We start from the raw sequence: 1,492 nt of genomic DNA, 5'->3' as shown, positions 1-1,492 counted from the left end.
ATTAACGAAATTGGAGCGGGACGTAACTCTTATATGATATTTCAAATCTTCTAGAAGAAATGACAGCGACTCGCAGAATATATACGCGATTCTTGTCAAAGATAAAGAGTTTCTTTCCCGGATGAAATTTCAGATAAGATATATTGCCCTCGAAGTCAACCGACCGATGGCGGGATCGGTTGGGTGAGAGGGGGAAAAACGTTGGTGTTTCAACACTTCTGTCTTCTCTTGCGCTTGTTTTTTGCTCTGGCCTGGTCTCGTCTTTGCTAAGGGAATAAGCTTGTAAATTTAACGAAATTCCGAGAAGGCGAGTTTCGCCAACGGCCGCCATAAATCCAGCTCCCGTCGCGACTCGGCGGGGGGTTGCGTTACGGCAGCCCCCCCCTTTCTACAGCCCTACTTAGCGATTAACACAAAGCGAGTTAAATATTTACTTTAATCGGCGCTAATCAGCTATAAAAGGATTTCCTAATCCACGTCGAGACCCGCGGGGCGATTTATTGCGATAATAAAGCTCACGACAAATTAATTACTCCTACATCTGTCTCCGCAAAGACGGATTCACCTGTTCGGTAATAAGAATTTATCTCTAAAGGCGTTTCATAAATTGCAAATATTAAACGATCCATTATATGTAGATTAAAAAGTATACGAGGAATGAGACGAGAATGCAATAAATTAATAAAGAGAGCACTGCGAGAGTCGGTGACGTGAGGAACTTTATAGTTTTCTCTTAATTAGGTCGTGTCAACCTTGGCTCTACACGAACGTGGATCTCCTCTTCGTGACCTGCATACGGCACTTTGGATTGCCCCGCGAATTTACAGGAGAAGGAAGGAAGGACACGCCGTGAGACGTGTTCTTCCTTCCAGCGTCAAAGGCTCCCGGGATTCGAAGTGCAAAGAGAGATCTGGCGAGCGGAAAGGATTGCCTTGGGGTTCTTCCAAGTTAATATCCATCCACCTTTATTTCTCAAAATAGAAAATGTAAAAAGTGTATTCTTTAAAAAGACATTCGCGCACGCGAGATAGAATATGCACTTATTTCTTAAATTAATTCGTAAATTAAGCTAAAGTTATTTTTGAAAATTGAATTAGCGGTGATTTTTTAAAATTAATTAGCGGAATTGATGGCGGAGCGAAATATGTCGTCGATGACCGAACATAATTGTCGGGAGGGATTTTCCGAAATATGTCGGATATTCATTTTTATCTTTCTGTCAGATATCCTAATTAGGTTGTAGAGCGGCGTTTGTTGCTGCAAGAAGAATGCCGCGGGAGTGATGGCGAGGTAAAAACGGCGAGGGAGAATTCCATCTGTCGAACTTATAAACGATCGTCCTCCGCCCCGATTTCATTTCACGAGCCGTCGCACAACTAGACGCCTCTTCCTTCCCCGCCTCCCCTCATAATTGTCATAACTTCCTGCATTTTCTCGCCGTTCTATCACCGCTCGTACATCTCTCTCTCTCTCTCTCTTCTCTCTCTCTCTC

The sequence above is a fragment of the Wasmannia auropunctata genome, unplaced genomic scaffold, assembly GCF_000956235.1.
Source record: "Wasmannia auropunctata unplaced genomic scaffold, wasmannia.A_1.0 LD335514.1, whole genome shotgun sequence".
Classification (NCBI taxonomy): Eukaryota; Metazoa; Arthropoda; class Insecta; order Hymenoptera; family Formicidae; genus Wasmannia; species Wasmannia auropunctata.
The sequence above is the reverse complement of the archived record's forward strand: the minus strand, read 5'-3'. Positions refer to the sequence as shown.